Here is a 21,444-nt window from a genome sequence, read left to right on the forward strand (position 1 = left end):
TGTACAGAATCCCTGCATTTCTTGACAAGGCTTTTGTTGTAAGAACATTTGGGGGAAGGCATCACTGTCAACATCACAAACTCCTCAGAATAAATGGTAAATGGTAAATGGTCTGCATTTTTATAGCGCTTTTCCAGTCTACTGACAGCTCAAAGCGCTGTACAATACATGCCACATTCACCCATTCGCACACACATTCATACACTGATGACGGAGGCTGCCATGCAAGGCGCCAACTGCTCATCAGGAGCAATTGGGGCTTCAGTATCTTTCTCAAGGACACTTCGACATGAACATCGAACACCAGACTACATCCTGAAGATGTTAAAAACTAATTTGAAAAGTCTTAAACCAGAACCAGAAACAGACAACTTGCTTCTTTGTCATATCTATTGAGAGTTGCACATACACAGTACCAATCAGGGCTTACAGGCTAACAGAAGCCACTAACAACGGCTACTTTTTAATTATCTTGTACTTCAGTCTCTCTTTCAAACTCAACGCAGAACAATGTTTAAGTGTTGCTTAAACAGAGACAGATGGTAAAGTATTAACAAGCCAGCAGCCCCAACTTCAACAGATGTCACAGCATCGCATCTAAAAAGGGGCGAATATTAGCGTGTTGACCCAGGTGTTGCGTTTCCATCACATCCGATCTGAGCCAAATTTTAAGCAGTTGTTATTGGGTTTTTTGTCTAGTGTGAAAGGGGTTTTATTGACTTGTAAGGTTCCCATACGCACTTAAAAAGTAGCTCCCGCCATCATTTTTCAAGGAACACTAAGCAGAAGTCTTACCAATTAAATATTTTGATGAAAAGTTATGTTAAATGTTTGCTACGAGATTCCTATTAAAAATTAAAAAAGATGTGTCACAGTTCGTGATAGATTGCGGTGGCGCTACACTCATTCATCGACTCATTATGTTTCACTCAGGGACAGCATAGTAATGTGCCAGAACTAGTCCTCTGTTTGGTTTGGTATCAAATGGGTTTAAAAATGTCCACCACACCTTACATGGCACAAATGGAAACCAGGTATTTAACCAAAATACAATGTATTGTAACATACTGCAAATTTACAACAGGCACCTTTCAACACTTCCTTAAATCTTTCATGGAGCCGAACTGATAAATTGGCCAAAAAACCTCATATGGGTTGTGTCACCAACAAATTGCAGCAAAAAAATGCCAAAGATGTTGGGTTCAACAAGAAAGAGAGTCACCATCAGAGAACACTGGGTTTAGTTTTTTCAACATCAAGTTAAGGACATTTTTTAAAGACCAAGCTGACTATTGGTCAATATCATTATCTGGTTTTTATCCTCAAAAATATAAATAATGGTATTCGCCTAAAATTCTCACCTCAGCCAGGCTAGTCTTTAAGACTATAGAGATTTTGGGTGGAGTATCAAGTCAACTAAATAAATACCAGCACTACATTGCAACTGTAGCAAACAGCAAAGTTTGGTGGTGGAGTGGGAGAGGTAGCATTGTGGTCCAAACCAACCACTGTGTGTTTCTGTGTGTGTGTGTGTGTGTGTGTTTCTATGTGTGTTTCTGTGTGTGTGTGTGTGTGTGTGTTTCTATGTGTGTTTCTGTGTGTGTGTGTGTATGCGTGTATGTGTATGTCTATGTGTGTGTGTGTGTGTGTTGGTGAGTGAGCACGAGAACTGCATGAGAATCCTGTTCGAGAGAGAGCAGCCCAGTCAGTCAGATTACATTGTCATCCTGAAAATATTTAGGAGCTCTTCCAAAACACTCAACATTGTAACTGGCTCCAGAGTTCCCCTAGGGAGAAGGAGGTGGAGTGTTGGGGGGGGGGGGGGGGGGGGGGGGGGTCACTGGGAACCAGACAAATACTCCGACTCCTGCTACAGCAGCAACACTCGTCTCTCACTGGGCTACAGGAGAAGTGATTTACAACTACCAGGACCACAGATCACCGCTGCACACGAGCAGAGGCCGGCTTCTCCACAGGGGCAGAAAGGGAGGAAGCAGGAGGAGCTCTGTGTATCCAAACTACATTGATTAGACTAACCTTTTAAATATAAAAATACACTTTGTGACTATTCAGAGAAGTGGTGGGCAGATTATTGATTGCTAAACCAGTGAATTTACTTATTTACAACAAATCAGCTTAAAAGACCTCTCGTCTTCTGAGTCAAATTACATGTTTCAATTTAGCTACACAACACCCTTTGATACAGAGCTTTGGAAAAGAGGACTGGAAATTTAACACAAGAGCTTTAGCTCTAACTACAAACCTCTTAAGACTGCTTACTAAATCCTGTGTCTAAACAAGTATGATATCTTCAGATCAATAGTTGCTTCTAGTCTGGGTTTTGAGAGTTTGGATTAAGGGCAGAGAAACAGTGTGAGAGTGGACAAAATGAAAAAATGACAAAAACACACACACAGTTTGATTTTGCTGTTGACTGTTATTTGCTAATCAAAGTGAAGCGGTTTTGTAAGTCACAGCAGAAAAGACGTGATGGACAGCAGCTCCAAACCAAAACACTCCAAATAACTTCTAAGGCCTAACCCTGCATTTATTTGCATCAAACTGTACTCATACAGTGCGTTTACATGACACTCAAGAAAACCGAATTACTGCGATAGTCTGACTATGAACGGATTTTTAAGATGCATGTATACACCTTTGTCTGACTAAAATCGGACCGGATCGGATTTCTCATAGCCGAATTACACTACGTAGATTATTCGATTGAAAGTCGCATTACTCCTGCATGTATACGTTTCCAGCGGATCGGATCGGATTTTGCATTCTGCGCAGGCGCAAGATTTTTCCCCGGGGCCGTGAGCCGGAAGTAGACGGGTGGCGGCGGCGGCGTCTTTCCTCCAAAATCACGGCAAGAAAGAGCGCCAGAGTGCACCTAGTTTGTGTAATTATCATGTACACCATATATGAAGTGTACAAAGATGTAGCTTCGTCTCGCTCTTCGTACGCCATCTTTCTTGAATGCCGAGGCAGCTGGTGACGTAAAGAGGTCAGCCAGAGGTGGCCCCGTTAACAATGGTTAAAATGGGTACAGCGCCACCTAGCATACCGGGGTATGACATGCTTTCGGCCAGTAATTCGATTTTCTCACTGGCATGTATACTCGGATATTTGCAGTTGTCCGATTGAGTAGCATAGTCGAACTATGGCTGTAATCTGACTAAGCTGTGCATGTAAACGCACTGATAGATTCCCTCCACATTAATATGACTGATTTCCTTCATCCAAATCCATGTAATATTCCCCAAGAAACTAATGACAATGTTGAAAAATACCCATCGTACAACAAACAAAAAAAAAATCCTGGGTTCGTACCAAAAGTCAATGGGGTCTTTTCTGGCCCGAGACCCATCCTACATCCAAGTCTCTTGGAAATCCATTCAGTAGTTTTTGTGTTATCCTGCTGACAAACCAACCTACCAAGAACCAGACACAGGTGAAAACAACATTTAGCATCTTATGCTTTTGTATAAAAATTGACAAAACTCATAGCTCCTTACAAAACACAATTGATAAGTGAGGGCTTAATGGTGCACACTAATCATTATCATACATTACGTTCAATTGTCAGAGGCTTTTGTCCAAAGTGACTTACAATAAATGCTTTCAGTCTCCGCAAGAACATTTTAAAGAGCTCATTGAGTGCTACAGTGCAAAAGTTTTCATGTTTTTTTAAATGAGACATCAGCAATGTACAGAAAGGTGCAAACAAGCCAGCTCATCATTCATCACATCTAAAAAGGCAAAAATATTGATATATTTCATTTATTCCGAATGGCCACAAAAAAGGCAGGCTAACAAGCTGGCCGTCAAAGGAGGGGGTAATGCATGATCATCACTGAAATGAGAGGATAAGGACACACACCTGAAAAATGCCAGTAGCTGTGTGAAGAACAGAAAAAAAGAGCTTGAGAGATAGAGTCAAATCCTGTTTACTGTCACAGCTCCACAGATCTAACCAAAAGCTGCATGAAGTGGATGCAAAATCAAATGCTGGATCGTCAGTTTCAGATAATTGCAAAAGTTGAGTCCTCTCTATTCCAACATCAGAAAGGTGTGGGGAGAGGGGGTTCAGATAATGTTTGACCATCTGTGAAGGACTTGGAGCCATGGCTTTCTAGGCGTAGTTTAAAATCCCAGCCTGCTGTGGCTGGTTGTGGATGGGCAGTGACACTGCTCCACTGAAAAGAACCTTGACCAACATGATCTACCACAGGGGCCTCAGAGAGACACGGTGGTCAATTGGACACTGTAGCCCATTTGAAAATGTATCCATATCGCTAGGGAAGATCTGACTTTACTATATCGGAAAAAAAACAACCCTAGCATGTAAGCCCTCAAGGGCTGTTATCTCCACCTCAATCGTACACAAGTGCATATAATGCGAGTATGTGCACACATACAGACACAAGCAGCAGGACCTGTCAATCACCTGTTCCCTCCAATCACACACTAACGAGACACTAATTGGGGAGCTTGCTGACATGACTGTCATAAGGAATACACTGACACACAAATGCACACATCAGATGTGCACAGCCGACTGCACGCACACACAACAAAACACTGTAGAGGTAATCAGAGATTTCTCTTCCTCCATCTCCAGTAAAGATGCTGAACTGTCTATCACAGCACACACGCTGCAAGTTAATGGGAAAACAGTATAATGAGGCTCTAAAAATGAGCTTTTTGCCTCTGATATAAATATGGGGTTCCACATGAAAAGAGGGCGGAAAATAGTTCAATTCAATTAGATTTGGGTTTTCAAATGCGGGTGGCACTAAAAGGGAGCATTTCATTTCATGCTTATGTAACACAGTCATCGTACGCTGGCTGAGCGCAGTGTAGAGAGTAGACCCTTCCCTGCTACGTCACCCAAATTCCTCTGAAGGGGAGATGGGAGGTTTATACCAGCGTAGTATCCAGTGGGATCAATAACGGGAGGGAAACCATGACCTTGCTGCCAATCTAGTCCACTGGCTTAAATTTTAACACAACAATGCTACAAAGACGTTTTTTCTAAGAAGAAGGGGAGGAAAAAAACACTCAAGTGCAAATGTGCAAACACACACACACACACACACATAAACTCTCTTCCCTCATCTCAGTCCTGCTGTTGGCTGTAAAAGGGCCTGCTGATGTTTCAGCCTTATTTATGCAAATCCCATTTTGCAGTTCAGTCACAATGGAGTATTTCTCTCTCTTTTCTTACTCTCTAGCTCCCCTACACGCTCTCCGTCTGCTCAGCCTCCATCTCACGAATTTCCTCAGTCCATTATTTGTTTAGGGTAATATCAGAAACGTTATTTGCACCTCTCCTCACAGTTTTCTTCAAGAATATATAAAAACACAAGCCAAAAGAAAGGGACTGAAGCAGCAGCAGGCAGCTCTTCTCAAACACGACAGCTGCCACATATATGTACCTAATATTCGTTTAAATCACATTGGCACACATGGAGTCTCAGGTCAAAGCTTTGCATCAAAATCTCAATGATAGAGGATTTTACAATCTGAATCTGACTTGTGTTGTTAAGCACTTTTAGTGGGTTGTAAAAAGACTTGAAAAGAACTGTATAAATACTGTCCATTTGCAGGGTCTGAGGCATCCACCATTTAAGTCAAACTGTCAAAATAAAAAGCTTTTTAAAGAATTAAATAGCACAAATCTTCAAGTGAGTCAAGTAACTGTTGTTGAATAGCAGCCACAGGTGGAAATAATGTGATAGTTACACTGAAATGTGTTACTTTTCCAAAAATCCTCCTGAATCAACACTTCAATGACTTCATAAGCATCTTGAGAACAAGTGTAAAGGGAACACAAGCATGAAACAACAGTCATGCCATCCCAAGAGGTACTACAGCGTGTTTACTTCCTGTTTTACTCTTGCGATATGAATTATGAATTTTCCCTGATGGACTAAGGATTGAAATGTCATAAATAAAGTAATTTGACAAAGTGCCAGAAATGATGGCTTTGATCCAACACAGCAGTATATTAAACTTTCTAGTGTGCAAGAACTTTCCAATTATTACATCTGCACAGTTATTTGAAATATTACCAAAATTACAGTATGGCCAAGTGTAATATCCACGTCACAGAATCTACAGTGATTTGATAAATGTCAAATGTGAGATAGTGGGGCGCCGTTTAGCTCAGTTGGTAGAGCAGGCATCCCATGTACAGAGGCTTTGTCCTCGCTGCAGCGGACCCGGGTTTGACTCTCGGCCTGGGGCCCTTTGCTGCGTGTCACTTCCCCCCTCTCTCATCCTGTTTCCTGTCCAAGTCTTCAGCTGTTCTATCAATAAAGCCAAAAAAAGGCCAAAAAAAATTAAAAAGCCAAAGTGAGATAGTGTTGTGGTGCTCTAGATATTGGTCGCTGTCTCAATGGGAAGACAACTAGAAAACCTGCTTCTTGCACAAAACATCGGTTTTAGTAAAACATGAAAGTGTTGGATAAAACGATTAAGTGAATTTCCATTCCTTAGCGTTTGTTAGTATTTGTTTGCTAATAGAGTAAAATTCCCACAAATAAAAGGATTAGGGTTATGGTTAAGGTCTGGGTTACGACTTGGTATTGGTTAAGTAGGTCTTGACTACAACGCTGATGTGAGAACATCATAATGAAGTACTACAGTGCTGTAGAGATTTCCCGGCCTACAAGTCTTGTTCTCCAGATGTAAGAACACATTTGTTTAGCAGACCCCATCAACGTCACATTGTCATGGTTTTAACTGTTTTTTTCAGTTACAACTGTGATGCAAAAACAATCTTTCACATGAATTCTGACTCATATGGAAATCATAATATGTATAAAAATAATTATTCTTTTCTTTCTTTTGTTTTTTCACCATATAATGCAGCCCTAGTATTAATATTGATGAGCAAACAAATAAAATGGTTTTATTTTTTCTTCAAGTGTCAAAAAGTTAATGACTGACTTTGACTTCTGAAATCAACTTTAACACATAATTACATTACACATACACATTGTGAGCCCGGTCTATAGGCGTAACCTAGTGTTTTTCCTGCATGCCTTTAGACAGCCAATCAACAATATTATTAGATCTTGGCACAACAAGCATGCTGCATGCTTAGTAGTGCACTAAGGTGATGCCATTAACTCCTTAGGTATCAAAATTTGGTATCCAATGAGATATTTTTTGATACTCAATTTTATGGCAATTCGCTATGTGCCATGAAAGTACCGAAGTTCAACAACCAGCCCCAATCTGGTTTATTAATTTGGCAATACTACTACATCAAGTAAAAAGCTCAGCTCTTAAATTGTACAAAACCAGTTTGCAACAACTAGTTCCTGCACATACCTGCCTGCCTGCTAGTGAAAGAGTAACTAACTGCAGACAGAACAAACTCTCTACTACGCTACTTAATAAAAGGTATATAACAAAAAGTATTCTGCTGCCCTTCAAGCAATGGGAGTCCAATCCAATCTGCTGGACATCCCACAGTCCCTGGCTACGGCAACACAACACACCTGCATGCTCACCTGTTGATGTGGCTTCCTGAGAACACTGTCCCAGCATGCCACACCCTGCAGATTGCACGCATGACTCATGCTTGCTACATACAGAATGTGAGGAATGCGGAGTGTCACTAAAGATAGAGCTGTAAGGCCACAGACGTAACATTTGACATAATGCATCTACCGTGACAGGAACAAGGACGCTCGCACAAGTATGACTGAGCTCCTGTTTCTACTGAAACCAAGCCGTGCCACAAATATTTAGAAAGAGCTTTGCAACTGTTCCGCATTCTCCAAACTCGTAACTGCTGCCAAAGTACAATAGCAACATATCTCCATCCTTCTCCACTCACTCCGTTACCCAAGTATGAGCTTTCTCTCCACTGGTTTTTCTGCCTTTCTATAACATCTCTCACTCCCCCATCCTTGGTGCATCCCTTCCGCTGGTCTGCAGACGATGCCCCTTCATCCCCAGGGAGGCGACATGTGTGTAATGTCACATTTTGTCATATCATATCGTGGTGACAGAAGCGTTGCCGTGTCCATCACAATGATGGAAGTAGCAATGAAAACAGGAGGATGGGAAAGGGGTGCGATACAGATAAACACCAAGGAAGAGGAGGAGGGGGAGGGGTTATTCACAAGTCGCTGTCTTCATACAGTGTGCGGGTGGGTGTCTGTGTCTCAAACACACACACACACACACAGCTGACTCACTAGTGACACATCTGCTGGCGTAGCCTGGGCACATTGCCATGTGTGGCGGCCTGCTCCGGCAGCAGGACTGGCACTCAGCACTCCGGCCTGCTGTGATCTCCGTCTCACACACTTCACCCTGCACTTCCATCTCTGTCAATCTGCCCTCTGTCTGTGCATCTCTGGCTAAGTGGGTGTGTCTTGCGCGCACGCGCACGCACACACACACACACACACACACACACACACCTTTCTACTCAATATGAGACAAAGACACTGGGTAAACGGTGTGCCATTATTTCACTGATACAACAAGTGCAGGTGCAATTTGGTGGAGTGCCAGCAGCAAATGTTAACGGTGTGATTATTGTGGCCAAAAATGTAAAAGTACAAGGTAAATATCATGTTCACCTTGTACGTTTAAATAACTGCAAATAAAGCATGCCTGTATCTTTTTAAATTTCATCTATTCAAATAATTTCTAACTTTTGGGTGTTAATAGTTAAAATCATTCAAAAAAGGCAAAATATTGGTAAATGTACACAAAAAACTGACGCTAATGTGACAGACCATTCAGCTACATTGGGCTCATTTATAACAGCCCAAGCTTCTCCACACTATTGCTAAAATAAAGCAGCAAATAGCTCCTCACTCCACTGGTTGGGGATATGAGAGTAATGAAAGGCCAAATGACAAACCACGGGCAGAGCTGAAGCCAACGCTATGTGTGCAATCTTGAGGCAGTGAGATTTCTTTATCATCAGGGACAAAAAAAATCATGCTATCGTTTGCTTAACATTACTTTTACAACTTTGCACCCACAAACTGCTCACGCTTCAATAGGTTGACTAGCAAATGTTAGCATAGTAAGCTAAGGCCCAGGCAGACAAGAAGTCATTAGGCTTATCCACCTGTAATTGTCCAGTGAAGCAGACTCAACTCTGGACCTAAACTAGGCCAGATTCGGATTATGTCCAATTGAATCTGGTAGGGCTGGGGTTTTGGGTCTATGAATCAATATAAGCGATTATCTGGTGTGTTTTACTGCAGTAGATGATTTTTGAGAAGAGAGAAAACAGTGAAGCACAGTCATATATTACATATTGCTTCTCTTTTTAGACAATAGCTGCTTGTCGATTTGATTAAAAAAAAAATCTTTTCTTAGATGTCCCTTTCACAATTGTTTGATAACCACATTTGAAGGATTGTCGCAGAAATGTGTGTTAATATGTGTAGTCTGTGTGAAAAAGGCTAGCCAATATCAATATTAGAATTTTCTTATGTCCCCAATAATAATATTGGTCAGGTTCTACTTTTATGGGATTGGCCATTGCGATTATACTGTGTGTACATCTTTTTTCTTTACACATGTTGATGTAAAGTGCTGTCCTGTACCATTCATCATTGTTTAACTTTAACTTATTTGTTCAGTTCCTGGTGTCTTTTTCTGTGTAGGTTCATTGACAATAATCTAAAACTACAGTAAAAGTCTGAGCAAAGTAAAACTGCTAATTAAAGCAAGAGCAATGTGATATGTTTAAGAGCACCCACTGAAACCAATGGTAGCTACAGTGACATTACCAGTGAAGAGTAGAAAAGCAAAGACACACTCCCAGTGCAAATTCATCCGCACAAATCAAATGTGCAAATTCAAAAAGTTCCTAGTACATTTCTGTCATTTGTAGCTCCAAACCGAATCTCCATATGCTTAAGACAGACTCTGGTGCCCTCTGTGTAGACCCCTTATTTCCTCCCTTCCCCTGACCATGCTCTCTGGTCCATGACTCCCTCCCTCCATCCCAACAGTCGCTCCCACACTCGGGCCACATTCCTCCCCTGCTCATGCTGGGAGGACGTCTCCCTGTGGCTAAAAGCATTGTGGGAAATCCCAACGGCCAGGCCCTTCAGAGGCTGTGCAGACGTAAATGTGCAAAGGAGGCTTGGGTACCTCGCTTGCCGCCCGTCAAAAGGCTCTTCCTGTAAGCCACTTGCAAATATATTACACACAAGCCACAAGTAAAAAACTAACACATGACAGTCATTATCAACGTCTTGATATAGAGTCTCACAAAAAGCAGCAGAGGAACATCAAATACCCACATTTGAGGCAGCAGTCAATACAACCCACGCTGGGCCAAACCTCAGTTTATAGCACTAAGAACATCAGGCAGGAAAGGAAGGAAATTTTAAGATGCTGCTCGAAATATTTTTCCATAGATTCTTTTTGTGTGTTTCAAATCACTACACTACAGAAACAAGAAGTGAAAACTAAACCTGTTAGACCATGTGACACAGCTCAGGCATGTCTACTGACCTGGCATGACAACAAACACTAAAAACATATCTTTACTCCAAACGCTCACAAACACACGGTACGGCAATACGTGTGCCGTCTCCTCTCCGCTAGCATTCAATGAAATTAGCACTGTGAAGGGGAATACGAGCCAGATTGCATCCCAGAATTACCCCAGTTTGCACTCATGTGTCATTCTCATGGAATTTTAAACACACTGCCTGAGACCTGCCCAATTAAATATACAGGCACAGCGCAATATACTCACACATACTCATACTATTGCACATACTCATACCAACATGCGGCAGTACTTAGCTGTCCTAATAATGTCTGAGATGCACTGAAGACTGCGCTACAAGTAATGGCATCTACTGCTCCAATGAGTCTGAGCTCCTTGAGCCTCCTTGAGGTCCTTCTATATGTTCTGCAACAAGACACATCTATGCCGTTTAAACCCTCATGGTAAAATGTTAAAAGCATTTAGTAGATTTCCCATGTGATCCAGGTTAGTTAGTGTAAATCCTGACAAAATGAACTATTAACACCTTATCTTTTCAGGAAGAAGAGGATGATAATGTCGCTAGACAGTCTCTTCATTGTCACACTTAATTCCTGCTGCTATGACTCTAGAAAGAAAGAAAAAAGAAAGCATTGTATTTTTGAGGCATGTATTTGCCCCCTCTTAGCATTTAAGGTGAGTACAAAAAACACACTCCCTTCCTTTGTTTATGAGCATAAGCAGATGGCTTAAATTACTAAACAGTAAGGAAAAAAATCATGGAGGATGAAGATGAGATTTGAGCAGTTCAAGTCCAAGGTGTGGCACCATTTTGGACGCCACGTTAAGCCTACAGTTGTTTGCAAACAAAGAGAATTATGGCAGTAAAACAAGCAACATGCAGGCACATCCGGCTCACCACCCTGAACTACAAACTGTAAGCAGAGAGGAGGGAACCTGTTGACATGCCTCCCCAACAGACACCAGATACATTCAACTGACAAGAAACAACTTTATTTCATTAAGTACTAAAAAAAAAAAGAAAACAAATACCATAATTCCTATTAAACTAGCACATTTTAGAGATCGACTAAAGGAATCACAATAGATGTTAGCATTAGTAACTGTCGACTGCCAACTGTAGTAATGGGCTGATATCGAATATAAAATAAACTACATGTAATGTCAGCCTCATACAATTTTGTGTTTCTTAGAGAACTGGACTACAGAGGTGTCAACAAAGCAGGGGCAAAATGGCTGTAAGCCACTAATGCTGGCAATTATAATCTCTAACAAATAACGTAGCGCAAATTTTGGTTAATTCAAAAGGACTGAAAAACACAGCCAAACAATGGGGGAAATCACACCGGGGAAAAAAGCATTCATTTGAATTAACCGGGTGTTCTGCTATTATTGCCATTTTTAATGACAGTACATGGATAACCCAGTAACCTGTCTCCAAAGTTTCAAACTGAACTGAAACTGTCATACCTCTTGCTGCGCTCTCTTTGAAAACAGAAAGGCCTAATACAGACAGCGTGGTTAATGCAAACAACATTCAGTTCAGTAAAGCCTGTTATTTTCTCCCAAACTAATGTGAAAGACTCCCAAATACTTTCTGAAAAGCACAGTTACAAACACAGCATCATTTATCAGAAGCTCTAAACAAAGAACAAAAAGGATTTAAGATACCAGAAACTTCCCCTCAAAAAACACTTAACAACGAAGTCAAGTTGCTGGATGCTTTTCACAGGCTCATAAAATTAGTGAGCTAATTTCAACATTAAACCAAGCCCTTTGAATTTTGTCACATGCAACACGCTATTGTTGTCCAAAATATTCAAATAATTATACATACTGATCCTCAAATCTGTGTTTTTTCACTCTTCTCTCTGAATGCAAGTTCTTAACCACTGCTGTATTGCCCACATAACTCCTCCTCCTAAGTAAATTACCTTTACTGCTGTTGTTCTGAAGACACAGCATAGTAGCCTGGTTATCTTCATCTTATGATAAAATCTAAAATGTTATGCCCTCGATGTTTTGTCAATTTTTCCAGCATAGTATCAAATACTGATATTTCTACGTATTGTATTGAAGTTAGAGATTCCAGTATCGAAACAACAATACAGACTGTCTTATAGGAATTTGAAAAACAGGACAGTATTAGGAATCTCATTTTCTTCTTGTTGGAGGGCAACATAGACAAATAAGATGTATAGAAAATCACCTACAGGTTTTGTGGCAAAAATCTCAACTTTAATGCCTCAGCCTGATCGTGGTTGCCAGATAAGGAGCATTCCTGAGTGCCATAACTGCCCAGTGCTTGCGTCTGATTAATATCCTGTGAAAACCTAATTTCTCAAAAGTGTTTTGCTCTCTAAACCTCTGCTGGTTAGCACTGTGTCATGGTGCTTCATCAAACTAGGCTAACTAGGTACTAGGTACAACAGTCTGGTAGCCGGATGGCATGTCAGCCTGGCTGGCAGCTTTTAGTATGGATAGCTGAGGTGAAAGCAGGTCACCGCAGCCCCCAGGTTCTACCTGAGCGCTGCACTTTTTGAGAGGACCCCTCCCCTCCCAGCAGGGGCAGCAGACCGTCTGTGCAACAACTGTCAATCACAGCAGAGAAACATGAAAGCAGAATTAAAGGTGCATTCTGACTCAGCCAGACACATCCCAGAGGATTGTGTACGGGCAACATGTAAGACTCAGACCTCCTACACTAAAAAAGATGAAATGCAGCCATTAAAAAAACACATTCATATTTAAAGCTGTTTGGATAGGCACACTTAAATGAAAAGACCTACTACTAGAGGCTTGATAGAAGATTTGTTTTACATGGACTTCCTCCTGCCAATTTCCTTTATTATAACAATCTATATATATTATGTGAAGACTGTTTTATTTCTGTCAGTGTAGACTTGATCCAATGACAACAGTAAATAAGAAAAACAACTGATGCACTTAAGTATATACATGGACTGATTTTTGGTTTTGAATAACTGGTGATAGTGCTCCTAAAAAACAGGATCTTATTTGATGAGCACTCACAAAATGTTCTGTGTTATATCAAAAACACTGTGATAATATCCACCTATCCATTATCAGTCCCTGCTACATAAGTTGTAGTCAAATCTTTATTGTGTTGTCTCCCATTCAATGTTGTTTTTATGTTTTATTAGCTGAATTAGCTTACATGGAGCCTAACATTACACTTATAATCAGAACAAAAATGCCTCATGCAACTTCAATCAGAAGAAACTGATTTAGTCGGATTACAGTGGATTTAAATCAGATTAAGAGGATGGTGTAAACCTTTGATAATCACTCCATAAACACAATGGTCATTTCTCTCTTGTTGGAAAAGTCGTATTCTTCTTATGTTGCATTTCCAGAATCTTCAAAGGCGGCAGAACCACTTAACACAGCTCAAAAAATGTTAATTCTAATCTAATGCTTTGGGGCATGTGAATGTACATCTTATCGAATTTAGCATCCATATAAGCAGTTAAGTGGGAATCTCTAATGAGAGTGATTTCTATTGGATTTAATAAATATTGTCCATGTAACAACTGCTATTGTTACTGTTCCTAACTTGCTTTTGAACTTTGTAGCTTTGTGGCCATTCACAAGTGCTAAACCTTTATTATCCTTAGGATACACTGGCTCCACTTTTTCTCCCTTTAAATACAAAGTCTGATATCTAAACTCAGGATATTGGCTGATATAAAGTAATAATCACTTTTTTCTTCCTCAAAAAAACATCTTAAAAAACCTGTGTAATCAGAGTGAAGCTGATAAACTGATTTGAATTATATTGTGCTTTAAAGCTTTATTATAAAACTTTGGTCACAATTTTACACCAACAGCAACGTCTTGTTAGGTGCCAGTATAGATTAAATCAATCAGATCAGATCACTACTTATTTTGACTGACATGGGAGACATGACCACCGGTGCAGAAATTTGGCAAGGTTTGCAGAATCACTGAAATCACTACATACAGAAACTAAAGATTTATTTTTCACTCCGTCTTCACCTTCAAAAAAAACGATTACGTTAAATCTAGTAGTTTTTCCAACTACCTTAAACTCAGGAATGACACATTGTCTTCCGTCAAACAATAGTTTCTTGGAACTGAGAAACGAATGCACATACTGCAAAAAAAAGTCACCTCTGTACATCAACATTTTGAATACTCTTTTTGTGTAACATACTGTCACGTTCTGTGGGGAATGTAAAACATCACTTTAGACCTCCAAACAAGTTGAATGTAAGCTTGCAGACTATGATGGTTAAAAACCAAACAGTACTTTTCTGCTCCCTGGGGATACTACATAATTACTGTACAATGGAGGCCTGACTATTGTAGGAGTCGTTCAGCAGATGAACTAAATTCTTTAATTATTTGTAAATTGAAGTCTTTAAAAGGGGAACTGATGCTTTGACTAAATGTTAACACGCTATAGTTTATGTGTTATAAAGAGTGAGTGACAATTAACGTCTAAGCTATAGAAAATACAGAATGGGTCCAACCTGCTGTATGGATGAGGAGGGCAGCCCACTGCCACCCACTACTCAGGCGATGAGACAAACCTCCCCCTCCAAACACAAGCCTTGCGAGTTTTAATTAGAAAACCCATGAAGCAAACAAATGCACGGAAACATGAGAGGCCAATACACAGAGGAGAAAATAAATCCTTTGCCACTTTACATCAATATCCATTTCCCTGCGTCCTTCACCTCACTGTGGTTTTTGGTTAACACGCTCCGGATTAGATAGCAGATAAATAAACAGCGTGGACAGCGTTCTCAGGAAGAACGCCTTGACCACGCTTGCATCCTCCTCAGCATGTGCAGATCAGTGACCAAATATTGCACTAACAGTCCGAAGCAGTGCAGATCTGAGGTCCTGAGGCCTCCCTCATCAGAGTGCAGCTATCAACATGGCCACATCCATAGATAAATGTCAAAGAGATACTGACTGATTTGGGAAGAGCATGCTTGTTATGTTTGCATCTGAGCAACATTAAGCTATCTAGTTGTGACACCAGTCAGTCTTCGAGAAACAGAAAACAATATAGATCGAATCACTGCGAGTTCACTCTAACACTTCAGGACAGACACCTGGAAGTTAATTTGCATTAAGGGCATTTGTGAAATTTGGCAAACGTCTTTACTTCTACTGTCATTTTCAGGGGCAAATGTAATGTTCAAAGACATTTAGTAAATCAAGATGATCCAAATACCTGATATTTCTACTGAACTTATTTTATGTACTGTGCTGCTTCGCTAGCGTCTTTGATATCAACACTACAGTGACATCTCTGCTAGTTTTGGGGTATGCCCAAGCTGTCATTTTCTCTTTAGTCTGTAGTCTAACAGTCTCAAACAACGCATCAAACATGCATTTATGATGAAAGACTGATTTCTAAGATTTGAATAAAACAACATGAAAAAGACAATAAGATTCTATGTATGCTGGAGCGTGATGCAGGGGTTTTCTGTCAGGAAGTTATTTAAAACAAACATTATAATTGGTTCTAGAGTTGGGAAAATGTGTGTGAAATGTGAGTGAGGAAAACTTTGCACGCAGATGGTCTCATACTTTTTCAATTTGCTTTTGATATTCCTGAGTATGGTGGGAAAAAAAATCATTGTTTTACTGCTACGACTGCATCTGAAATCACTACTCCCTATCTGAAAGAAACAGATTCATTGCTTTGGGATTATTGTGCATGCCGTGGGTGCTTTTTTCGATGCATTGTGGACATTTTTAAGGGCAAGGAATTTGGACAATCTAATAAAATGGTGGACGGTAAATGTGGTGCACTACAGGGTAAATAGGGGGTGATTACAGACTCAGAGACAGCAATTAGGAGAATCGTATTTAGTAATATCATATCTGTTATTGGTGAGTGGAGATGTGTACGTGTGAGCACAAGTGTGAGATAGTTAAATAAACAAATAAATAAATAAATAAATAAAGAGAGCCAGAGTTGAGCTGGGTTACCTCAGAAGCCCCCCTGCCCTTTCAGCAGGGCCTCATATGGAGAACCAGGTCTCAGGTCCCCTGGGCACTGATGTCTGCTCTCCACTCAACTCCTCCCAGTCAGCCACGGAGGCTGTGCAGGAACCTGGACCCACTCACGACACCCTACAGCCACAAGTCATTCACACCTGGAACAGAGGGAGAAGAACTTTGCTCATCGGGTGAAACAGAAAACAAGCAAAAGGCAAGGAAAAGCACTCAGTCGCTTGTGTTGACAAGACCAGCGTGTATCAAACACATAACCAGTGCAAGGCTGAGGTCATTAGGGGCTACAGGAGCGCTGTATACTCGCTTCTTTTAAACCCAAACACTCATTTATACTTCAGTTATCGACCGGTGTACACATAAGGGACTACAAGACAGCGCATGATACTCCATCAAGAGCCTCCTCGCTCCTTTGCATCCTGGAGGACATCCTCAGATATCAACTGTGGGAGCGACAAGGTGACTTTTGTGAAAAAAATTTTACACCTCAATAATGCAAAGAAAATAACGCTGAAGTGGCGACCACAGAGAAGATAAATATGAAACATCCTCAAGACTATGCAACAGATACATACTCATAGCAGACAGCAGTGTTGCCTAGCAATTGAGGAGACCAGAGTCCTGTAACAGGAAGGTCTGCAGTTCAATCTCAGCAAACTGGCAGGTACGCTTCGAGGCGGTCCTTGAACGAGACACCAAACTCAGAAGTCACTCTGGATAACAGCATCGGTTAAAGGACTGGAAGTGTAACTGAGACAAAGCACAAAAGCTGCCAAGATTATGCTTCATGGCGGAGAAAATACCATTAGTATTCTGCCAATGTGATGCCTGATAAAATATGGGAAATTTGATTTCATTAGACTTTAAATAAACGACTCAAGGACTTACCACTAAATTAACTCATGAAAGGTAACAAGTTAAGACTTTTACTCATGAGAGGAGTCATTTCATAAAAATCCACAGGTATCAGATGCCTTTTACTAAACATTTCCACTACAGGACCTGTGGATTTTTTCCCCCGCTCACAGTCGAGTTAAAAAATAAATAAATAAATAAAAAAAGGTTGATAAAACACTAAAAAGACTGAACACATTCTTTGCTATGTTTAGCTCTCTGGGTCCTGCCAAGGTAACACTGCACAATGCCACACAAGTTATTCACAAACGGGCCTAGTCGAGGAAGTCGTCCTAAAATACACACAGACACGTTCAAAACCTAAAAAGTCTGCAAATAAAATGTAAAGCACACAACAACTTACAGAGACCAGACTCTCCCCCCCTGAAATCTCAGCGCCTCACTGGACAACTCTTGGCGGACAAAGTAATTCCATGGCGCTTGAAACTCCAGGAACTTTTTTTTTTCTTTTTCCTAAAAGAAGTTGTTCCTGTTTCGCCAGAGAACTGGGGGGGAAGGGAGGACTTCAGCACTTGCATTCATGGAGCGTCGGCCAGCGCAAACAAAGTCTTCCCCGAAGAGGGAGGCACTGGACGGCGGCTGAGAGCGAGAACAACGACGTCGGCGCACAAGCACACGCGAAAAAAAACACACACACACACACACTCACGAAACGAGATTCATTTGAGGGGCTTTTGTACGCGAATAAAACAAATTCAAGGCCTCCTCGGGTTGGAAACGCTCATTTTCAAGTTGTGCTAGCTCCGTTAACAATGTAACAATTAAATCGCTCGGCAGATGATAGGGCTGGCCGACACAATCAAGCAAGCCGAGGCCTATAATCTCGCTACGCGTTTTATAAATCATATCACACACATTTTTAATGAAGGAAATACAATACCAGCGGTGTGGTACTCCCGAAGAATGCAGAACATGCATGCTGCATTGTATCCTTTTTTCATTTTCACCAAGCACGGGCGGTCCTCCAGTATAATGGGGTAAAAAACAATATTTCTCCGCGGGTTTCACACCATGCTGAAAACATCGTGAATAATCCGCTTTCGGTGCGCCGGAGAAAAACGGCATTCGCAGCTGAAAGGGTGCTCGCTGTCTGCCAGGCCAGACACGACGTGGGTTTTGCTAGCCAGCCTTCGGGGACAGAGGCAGAGAAGAACGGATACCGGAGTGAGATGTCCCCGGGAGGAGGACCCGCGTGTGCCCGTTGCCAGGAGGCGAGCTCTGGTACCGACACTTTCCACCTGGATTTGGATAAAGGAGCACTCACCTGGAATGTTAGCTCAATTTCCGTTTTCCTCGAACGACGGATTCATAGCGTACGCTCCTCAAATCACAACATTATCACGGTAACATTATAAAATAGAAATGTGTCTCCCCCCTTTCGCCCGAGCTTTCCAGTGGTCCTACTCCATTACATCCCAGTCAAGATTTCCTGTCGTCCCCCCCCCCTCTCCGCTCCGGCGCGATGGTTTAGCCCGAATTCTAAGTAGCAATTCTAGGTCAGGTCTGTGTGCCAGTGAGAATGTTACTGTCGGACAGCAGCGAGGTACCAATGTCCACTACACACAACATGGTAAATAACATACACATAGACCGAGGACAAATACACCCAAACTGTGCTCTGAACATTCATATCTGTTTAGTTTGCGTAGCGAGTTATACTCTCGTCTTTGTGTTGACGTCAAACTTCCTCACATGAAAGAACTTTGGAGTAGTAGAGCTTCAGACTGGTGGAAGTTCTCACAGGATAATGATTTAAAGGCACACGTGACTTAAGAAATTATGATTCCGACTTATTTTCTAATGCGTTCATAGCCGGACGTAATTTCTGAAACGAAATAATATTTAGCTGAAGGTTCTCAATAATGACACTTCTCTGATCTGGTCTTGTGTGAAAGTGAATTGGTGGTTAGTCACCTTGTTTTGTAGGAAGTTGAGATGACAATAAAGATCACATTAAAAATCAGCTAAGCAAGAAAAAAACTGGCATTTTAAAATCAGCAACCGCTATGCCCCTTTAATTCAGTCCAGTCTGACCCAGTACCACATGAGATAAATTCAAATCAGCCAGGTCTGGAATTTTGTTTGGATCTTCATGAAATTGTACTCGCTCATACCAGCCACCTAAAAATGTCCAATGTTTTCACTGAGATCCATGCATTATTACGTGAGACATTAACAAGAAATCCAAAAACGCCATTTTTAAGAAAGTGAGAGAAGAATTCCTGCATACGTAGCTCCATGAGACACACCAAAACTAAATGGGGAGACCCATCCTTCATCCAGGTTTCATGGCAATCCATCCGGTAGTTTTTGTGTAGTCCTGCTGACAATCCAACAAATAAAAGGTCAAAACCATTACTTCCTTGGCAGAGTTTGAAAAATGTTGCATCCTGGTTTACTGTCAGAGCTGATAATAGCCATTTTGGGAATGAAAGGCCCAGTGTGTGGGATTTATGGGGAAAAAAGATACAATATTCATAATTTTCATTAGTGTTTAGTCACCTGAAACTAAGAATTGCTGTGTTTTTGTGACTTTAGAATGAGCATATCTACAGAGTGAGTAGATTCTCCTCCAGGGAGTCCGCCATATTGTTTTCTACAGGAGCCAAGAATGGACAAACCAAACGTGGGCTCTGGAGATGCCTATTCACATTTTTAGTAGCCACCGTACGGGAAGGTGAGACAGGGAGTGTTCAGTTGGTTGTAGTTTGGAACCCCACCACTAGATGCTACTAGTATATTATATTTAAAGGTGGAATATGGAATATGAGCTGAATGCCGCCATCTAGTGTCTCAAGATCGTAGTCGCGACAACAAAAAGGTAATTCCAGCGGTCGGGTTGCCAGGTTTGGACAGGGCAGGAGGATTGAGCCGCCTCCATTTCCTCCGTTTACTGGGTGTGGAGGTCGATGGGTCACGATCAGTATTCTCATATCTAGGATCAACGTGATATAATGAAAATAAGTATAACAGAGGAGTTTGACCGTCAGGTAACGTTAGCTAAGTTAGCAAGCGAGTTAGCTTACCGATCCAGGAGAAAGTTCGCCATTTCCGCGTGTGTTTTGTTGCCGTGGAAATCCTTTACCTGAGTCCATCGAGCGTATGCTTCACTATATATTTACTCTGGTTTTTGCTCTTCTCCGGTCACTCAGCTGCTGGGACAGATAATGCACTGTTCGCTGGGGCTCTGAAGAGCTTGCAGACTCCGCCATTTTACCCAGTGTCAGCCTAGCTGTGCCGAGCATTGCAGAGGTTGCGAAATTGGCAACCCGCAATGCCGGCCGCCATTTGGCTGGTACAATGTAAACAGGAAGTCATTGTCGAACCCGTCAAAATGTCTTAAATTATTTATTTCAGACTAAATATAATTTTTCAAGGAAACGCATTACTTTTAATCTGCGCCCCTCTAAACGCCCCGTGGATGTATTATTTATGAAAAAATATAGCTTTTAATAAGCATATTGCATATTCAACCTTTAATATCCTCATTATTTTTATTATGTAGCTATCAATTGATTAGCAGCTGTTCTAAAGTGCCTTGATGTTTTTCAAAAGGAAGCACTTGATTATCTACATGTGAATTAGATTTAAAGGGAGTTCAGCCATTTGTTCATGCACTTCTATTAACTTCAGGGGCTCACAAAAAACTGACAAAATCAAAGCCTCAAAAGCTGCAATATTTTTTTTTTATTTTTTTGGCCTACATTTCCTACAATCAAACCATCTTTCATTAGATCCTCCCTGTGTGGCAATACAAATGTCTTTCAGACTCACCACCTCCAGTTTGTGACTCATGTGCTTTGTAATGTTCTCTCTTTCTGTTGTTAACTTGTAGACTTCAAGATCACGCTGAGATAACCCAGATGACATCTGCAGGGGTTATTTTTTGCAGAATTGTCCCTTTTAAAGCCCCAGAGAATAATATACAGACGTTGTCAGTGGTGCGGTGGCTGAGTAGTACTCCTCATGACAAAAAACATATCAGTATCAGTTTTTGT

At 41.2% G+C, this 21,444-nt stretch overlaps 1 protein-coding gene across 4 annotated transcripts in view; it reads right to left on the reverse strand.

Moving 5' to 3' along the window:
* bcl9 (BCL9 transcription coactivator) overlaps positions 1 to 18,893 on the reverse strand; it is a 32,442-nt gene extending 13,549 nt beyond the window's left edge. The window contains exons 1-2 of one of the 4 annotated variants that reach the window (XM_030427246.1): positions 18,711 to 18,893; positions 16,508 to 16,674 (exon numbers count right to left, since the gene is read on the reverse strand). The gene's annotated coding sequence lies outside the window, so the exon portion shown is untranslated. Of the gene's footprint in view, positions 1 to 16,507; positions 16,675 to 17,789; positions 17,924 to 18,326; positions 18,686 to 18,710 lie in introns of those variants that run through there. The other 3 variants (XM_030427244.1, XM_030427245.1, XM_030427247.1) reach the window with 3 other exon arrangements.
* Positions 18,894 to 21,444: the final 2,551 nt, after the last annotated feature.

The sequence above is a fragment of the Sparus aurata genome, chromosome 9 (genome assembly GCF_900880675.1).
Source record: "Sparus aurata chromosome 9, fSpaAur1.1, whole genome shotgun sequence".
NCBI lineage: Eukaryota > Metazoa > Chordata > Actinopteri > Spariformes > Sparidae > Sparus > Sparus aurata.